The sequence below is a fragment of the Grammomys surdaster genome, unplaced genomic scaffold (genome assembly GCF_004785775.1).
Source record: "Grammomys surdaster isolate TR1022 unplaced genomic scaffold, NIH_TR_1.0 126163, whole genome shotgun sequence".
Lineage (NCBI taxonomy): Eukaryota > Metazoa > Chordata > Mammalia > Rodentia > Muridae > Grammomys > Grammomys surdaster.
The window spans coordinates 2,582,322-2,589,418 of record NW_021620970.1 but is presented as its reverse complement, the minus strand read 5'-3'; the positions used below and the strand labels follow the sequence as shown (position 1 = coordinate 2,589,418).

Genomic DNA, 7,097 nt, shown 5'->3' with positions numbered 1-7,097 from the left:
AGGAGGCTGGTGAACACGCTGAATACGAATTACCTCAGTTCTGCAGCTTTCTGTGTCTTTTTAATGCATTCTGTTTCAGGGTCACTTTCAATCAATATTTCATTTACTTACTGAGATTGAATGGGCGCTCTGAGACACAGTGTGCTGTTTATCATACAGATTGGACACCTCATTCTAGATCCAAGATCTTTTCCTCAACACTGGGAGCTGTCCTATCAGCACCACAAAATTACTGCTTGAAGCTGCATTGCAGTTTATTTTCTTTGTTTTGGTTTTTGTTTGGTTCTTCTTTGTTTTTGTTTTATGTTTTCTTTCCGTTCTCACTGGGAGCTTTCCTTTCAGCACCGCATTGCACCTTGACTTTTTAACGGCTGCCTTCCTCTTTGCACTGAAGACCAATTTCGTCTGCACTTCCAGTTGTTTGCTATTACCTGTAGGACTTTCAATCCTACTTCACCTCACCCAGCCCACTCCCAAAACAGTAAATGTATCTATTTCTGTGGAAACCATTTCTCATTGAATGATCAGAAAGAATGATAAGTTCTAACCTGTAACGGCTCATTTCGACTCATTGCTTACAGTAGACCTAAGCACTGTTTTCCTGCTTATTCGACTCCTTGCAGCTTCCCATCACATCTGTAACAAACTTTTAAAATGATATTGCCACACCACCATGCACAAGCCTACCTTCACAGTACAGATAGATTATTCCATCGCATTCAGATGGTTAACAGAGGTTAGCAAGTCCTGTATTATATATTTATATCGCTTTCTAAGAAAGTGCATATTAATGTTTACTTTAAGAATGTGTAAATGGTGCTATCGAGAATCTGATAAATTTTATCCCAGTTTTTTGTGTACCACTTCTAATGTATGAGATTTATTTTTTTATTGGAAAAAAATAAACAGTATGAAAGCATTAAATTGGTAGATTTTAGTAATTTGACAATGAATGGAATCCCCATGTTACAGGCCCTCTCTTTTCTTAGAAATTTTAATGGTGGTAATAGACTTCAACAGAGGTACTGGTTATGACATTCCTTTGAATCCATTCTTATGGTACATTCTTGATTCATGTAATGATTCCTCACTGAGTCCTTAAGTAAATTTTGTTTACTGTAATTCTTCTCCAAGAAAGGAATTCTTGCTTTCTAAGGCAGCAATTGAAAGGACATGAAAATATAATTTAACATTTTACATCCACAAACACAATTTCAGACCAGTTACTCTGTTAGTAGCAGAAATCCATTGATCATCAAATTCAGGGCAAGCATGGCTATACATAATAATTTTGAGTGCAATGCAATCTTAGAAATTTAATATATACAGTTTATTTAAATGATGCAGACAGCCATATGAAATTATGATTAGAAAACAGGATGAACTCATTTGCCTCCTGCTTGGTTTCTCATAAACATGAGTACATGCTATTGTTGTGGGCTGTTGTCCATAGATGTCTTTTTACATAAAGGGTAAGTATCATTACTTTACAATTATTTTTGGAATTATGCATGTTATTTTTGTTTCATCAGATGTGTGCCCCCAATTAAATAACGTTTTTATGAAAAAAAAAAGAAAGTATCAGAAACTTGTGTTAATTTTGAAAACAAAATGAAGTGTAGAACATTATTAGATAGGATGTCATTCCACTGGTCTCTTAAAACAAAAAACCAACTGTTCTTGAAAATTGAAGCATTACCTTGTATAATTAATAAAGTACATCAAATCAGATTTGTAAATAAAATATTGTTTAAATCTAAAGTATTCAATATTTTGATTAGATTATTTTTTTAAGAAAAATATTTAACGTGTATGTGCTGGATTTTTTTTTAAATAGTTTTTTATAATTGCGATGGAAGGGCAATTGTCTCATTAAAAGTGGTGCAGAGGCCAATACTTGGGTTGCCATTAGATATATAAACAAGTGAAAACTGTGGAACAAGTATTAAGTTCATTTTGGAAAAAAAAAACAGTTCTGTAGAAATGCATATTTGTATTTGTTTCTCTAATAAATCTGCAAATAGCTTTAAACACAAATTAGTTTTAATTATTTAAAACTGAGTTCTGTTAAGTAATTTAATATATATTTTGCCTTACATTGTGTGAAAACATTATCCTGTGGAAATGAATACAGGCTTTTTGTGAAAATCAAGGTAGGTCTGCATTTATTTGAAAAAGCTAAGCATTTAGCACTTAGGTGTGTTTACCGCTATGAAATCATTGGAGAATTTTCATAGAAGACAATACTGCCCCATATTACACCAGCTTATCTACTGCTGAAATCAATAGAGGACCAGTTGAATCTACTTTAACTCAGTGTCAAGTAAAAGACCAACAAGTAAGTGAAATCACATCTGAATGTTTGATACTGAAACCCTGATGGTGCCAGTGCTCTCCGTCAATAAAGCAAGGGAATCATGTGGCTTCTCAGCGCAGAGGCCTGGTCTTCTTGAATGTGTTTTACACACAATTAAAAGTATTGTCCCTGGTAACATGTATTCCATGGAAATAATATGAAATGTTTTAGGAAAACATACAGTCGTGTCTCTATTGTTAATATAGCATCCCCACTTTGAAAATGCTTGAAGAAGATAAATCTATGTGAAAATCACTGATGTGTCCAGTTTTCTGATTTTTTTTATTTTGTTTTTGTTTGACTTTTGTCTTTCTGGAGAAACAAAAATACTGCTAGTGGAATGCTCAATTGAACATCTCAGTCCTGCAGAACTACAAAGGGGATTCAAATTACAATGAATACTTTGGATTTGCCAATTATTTTCAGTTTGTAAACTATTTGGGAACATCTGGATAATGAAAACAGTTAAGCATTTCCACTGGTTCATCCAACATTAGTTTTTTTTTTTTAATCAACAGCAAAAATACTGCATTTTAACTAATAGTAGTTGTGGCCATTTCTTTTCTAAGGGAGTCTGACACAAAAGTAAAATGATGTCATCCCAAAACATTCACAATCTTATAATACTGTTATTTTTTCCTAAATATTAAGACACATCAAGTCCATAGTATATAATATACTTTAGTAAAATAATCCAATATATTTAAAACATCTTGAATAGTGTTGGTGACTGTGGTGTTTTACGTTGTCCGTTTCAGGAGTAAACTTTGAAAAAGATTCTAATTAAATAAAGACCACAGGCTTGGAGATCAATCCACATTAACACTGTAAAACAAAACATGACTCTTGAGTTTGAAGCCTACTTGAGAATTGAATTGTAATTTGAACACATACTGGCATAGCACAAATCTCTTCGTAAAAGCTCAATCACATTTCCTAAATATGTTGAGGGAAACAGTATTTAGAAAACTTCTACACAGAGTATATTGTATATAATTTAGATCATGATATTTAATCATTTGCTATTCACCATCTCCTAGACACAACCCTTAAAAGATCTTTAGCATTTAACAATTTAGGATCAAGATACATGAGAGTTTTGTGGTTGCTTGATTGCTTGATTGGTTGATTGGTTTTGACTAGTTTGGTATAGTTTAGTGTGGTTTGGGGTTTGCGTTTTCTTGCTGCTTTTGCTTTTGAGGGTTCATTTTCATTTTGTTTGGTTTTTTTTTGTAGAGGCAATTTCCATAACTACTTGTACCTAGACTAGTGCTATAAAAATTTATTTTGAAATGAGGAACGCTATATATTCTCAAGGCTTTAAGATAGAGAGAAAAATTTAGAGGTTAAACTTCCTACATTTAATTTTGCTGTTTTCAGAAAATATCACTTATGTATGTGTAACATACTTAATCTATGCTAGAGAACTTCATTGTATTTTTTATCTTCAATCTCATAAAATTGATTTACTATCTTCTAGAAGGTATGTGGCCATATAAAAATACCACACATAGCTGTGGGGTTTGCTTCCCATTCAAAGCCTTAAGTAGCTCCTTGCACGGGTGCTGCTGATCATGAATGTCTTACTTCTAATGATCTTTTGAAATGTTTTATTTCGATTTTTAAAATGTAATCTGTCTCATTTCATACCTATTTTAAGACCAATGGAATTGCTTTAAAGGATTATACTTATTTTTTCTTAGTTGGCTTCTTAAGTTTGTTTTATTTTTTATCAGCTTTGGATTTCTAAGTAACATTTCTTTATATGTTTAAGATATTTGTTGAGTGTGTGGGCCAATGATGAATTTTCTCCATAAACTTTTAGAGCAATTTTTTTATATATTGATGTATCCAGTCATCAGAAATTTTCAAAAAATAAAATATCTCTCATGTGAAAATTTGAATTTGTATATAATTTGATTTCAACTTTCTTCAGTTTGAAAAGAAATGCTATATTATCCAAACACCTGACTTGGGCAAAAAAAGGAAGGTAATACAAGAGGATAAAACATGGGAAAATTAGTATTCACAGAGTGACATCATAACCCTGTCAGAGGCCACAGCCACCCCACACACGGTGCTCAACCCACTCTATGCCTGTAGTATTGTGTGAGCTTTAACACTAATACACCACTATTCCTTACACGCTTTCATGTGTGTGAATCTGTCACTTTGCAGGTATTGCTCTCAGAGCTGTCTCTGAAGTGTTTCCTGCGGTGATGTCAGGATGCACAAAGAGAAGTACAGAAGAGTGGCAACTTGGATGGTTTTCCTCCCGTGCCTTTGCTGCATCAAGTGCAGATTAGCACTCAGCTTCCTTGTTACTTCTTTGTCTTTCATTCATACCCATGCCACTTAATCCCAACATGAAGAAATCGGGGAGATATTTTCACTAATTTTTAATATTTAAGCATTGTATATAGAAGACACAGAATTGATTCTAAAATTAGAACTGGAGATACAAAGTTCCTGTTTCTCTGAACAGTGGCTCTTAGTGCTCAACTGAGATCATGTCATCTGTCTATTTTGATCTTAGCTTTGAACAGAGTAATTATTTTTTAACCAGCAATGAGAATGTCATCACTTGTCTGTAGTAAAACAGTTAAAACCAATATAATTAAGCTTATCACACCTCTTTTTATATCACTTCACATGTTTGGGAAAAGCAGAGTTACAGTTACAATGCTATAATTATAATATTCATTATGACATTTCTTTCTCATTAGCATAAGCTTTATTGCCATTAGCTGTGAGCGTTTTTTAAAATACGAACTTCTAAAATTAATTTTTTTCAAGAATGTTATTTAATGCGTAAGTAGATAAGAAATTTTCTCTGAAGTATTATTAGGACATATTTTCATAAATGATTCCCTAACATGTGAGGAGATTAAAATAACTATTATATTGTGCTCTATGATGAAAGCACTTTCATATTAATTCACGCAATAGTATAAGGTGCCAGCATTGATTGTATCCCTATTTTGCAGAAAATGAGATGCTATACAATTGCTGAGTCTGAAAACCATGAAGATAAAATTAATAAATTGAAAATCTTCCACTCCTGACAGTATAAAGATTTTTGGTTCACAAACTAAAGTGATAAAAAACAGCATTGTAATATTTCTGAGACAGTAAGCAACTTTAGTGCAAGATAAGTGGTTTTCTTTTCCAAAAGGTTGATATAGCCAGAAGTTTTCAAAATTACAACTATCATGTAAATCAAATGGACTAGCGAACATGCTGCATTTGGCATGTTAGGTTTTTATTGTAGATTAGCTTTGTAGGTATAGTTTAAAAGTAAAGAAGGGAAACTCTTTTAATACCTGAGGAATCTTATGGAAGTAAACATGTCTGAGCAATTGGAGTAGCATGGTAGATACACGAAATTGCTCGCAGTAAATTGTCTGATGAAATCTTCAGTACATTTACTGTGTGGTACTAGAGAAAACTATTATATTCCATTGCAGGTCTCACAAGATGTAATATCTACCATAATTCAAGGCAGTTTCTAAGTGTTGGGTTTTTTTTTCATGAAAGTTAAAGTTTTGCCATTTGAAACACCTTCAGATTTAATTTTAAAATATAAAAGTTCTCAATTTCTCAACAAATGGACATGGTATAGGGAAGTTAAATGTTGGAAGTTTATGGATAGCTTATCTCTCAAAGTAATGAAAAAATAAATTAATAATATATGTTCACATTGTTTAAATTTTACTTAAGAAGTATATGATTTTAGCAAAAACAAAATTAATCATATCAATTTTAAATTTTTTGAATATAATATATTTAGAAAATTGAATGCCTTCACTGTGGATATTTTTTTTAAGACGTAAGCTACTAATAGACACACTGCTTCTTGAAAGTTCTGTAGCTCTAGTACATTTTACAGCCTTCTTAAGAACCACCCATGTACTTATTTAAATTGTTAAATCCTTAAATGTTTTAATATGTTGAAAAGATTTTATGAAATCATTATTAAAATAAAATGTTAATAACAGTTGAGCCTAGGGCTTCACATGTGGTAGGCTCTGACTCTGAGACACAATGAGGCATTTGTATGCTTTGTACTTTAACACAGTGTCATGATAAGTTGGCCAGAGCAGCCTTCAACTTAGTACCATGCCTCTTTTTACCTTAGTGCCAGGGTCACAGTGGTGTTCTAGTATACCCATTTCATGCATACCACTTTATGAGATCATTTTAAAATCAGTAAAACCTAAAAGATTTTTTTTTAATTCTGTGTGGTTTGCCCTGTGTTTTACTATCTACTTTTTGAAGGAGGCAAAAAATAAATAAATAAATAAGACACAAAAGTCATCACTGTATTTGACTTATAGTTTATAGGGTGGGCCTTTTGCATACTCATGTGATTGAGTTTACCTTCCCAAATGTTTGTAGGTTAGTAAAGGAATTCTGTCTAAACTATAAAATCTAACTTAATCATCCCATTGAATGTTTTATTACTCTGTAGAATAATTATGATCTTTAACTCGTAGAAGTACCTTGGTTGTTTTAAAGGCAATGCTTTAAAATATTTGCCATATTTTGTTTTAAGGTCAAAAATATATTGTGAAAACTGTCCTTTAGGGTTTTTCATCAAATTGTGTCTTTAATTTTAGAAATTTCAATAGCATATTTGCTGACAATAATATATTCATCTTTGTTTTTGTAATTCTCCAAGAAAAGAAAAAGTATAAAACCAATGAAAATAATCTGTATACAATACCATTGGCCTTACACT

General features: G+C 32.1%; 1 protein-coding gene across 9 annotated transcripts in view; it reads left to right on the top strand.

The window, feature by feature from the left end:
* Window positions 1–2,037, top strand: part of Nova1 (NOVA alternative splicing regulator 1) — a 119,953-nt gene extending 117,916 nt beyond the window's left edge. For 8 of the 9 annotated variants that reach the window (XM_028757442.1, XM_028757451.1, XM_028757448.1 and 5 more), the window contains one exon: window positions 1–2,034. This exon is cut by the window's left edge and continues 3,832 nt beyond it. The gene's annotated coding sequence lies outside the window, so the exon portion shown is untranslated. The other variant, XM_028757441.1, reaches the window with a different exon arrangement.
* The last annotated feature ends 5,060 nt before the right edge of the window (window positions 2,038–7,097 follow it).